Source organism: Trachymyrmex cornetzi, unplaced genomic scaffold (genome assembly GCF_001594075.2).
Source record: "Trachymyrmex cornetzi isolate Tcor2-1 unplaced genomic scaffold, Tcor1.1 scaffold1580, whole genome shotgun sequence".
Lineage (NCBI taxonomy): Eukaryota > Metazoa > Arthropoda > Insecta > Hymenoptera > Formicidae > Trachymyrmex > Trachymyrmex cornetzi.
Window position 1 is genome coordinate 63,549 of NW_017296180.1, and position 233 is coordinate 63,781.

Sequence of the window (233 nt, forward strand, 5' to 3'; positions counted from 1 at the left end):
GAGCTACGTCCACGCAAAGTCAGGTTGTTTCAAACGTCATATGATTTGTTACCGACTAAAACTATCCAAAAACGAAACCCATACGGTAACAAATCATGACGGTTTAATTTAAAATTCGACATGTTAGGACGAGCATAGTGACCCCTTAGGTCCACTCAAACGGTATGGCATGTGTATTTTTGTATGTTTCGTAGTGAAAATAGGCAATGTACAAAAAAACAGCCGGTAACAAA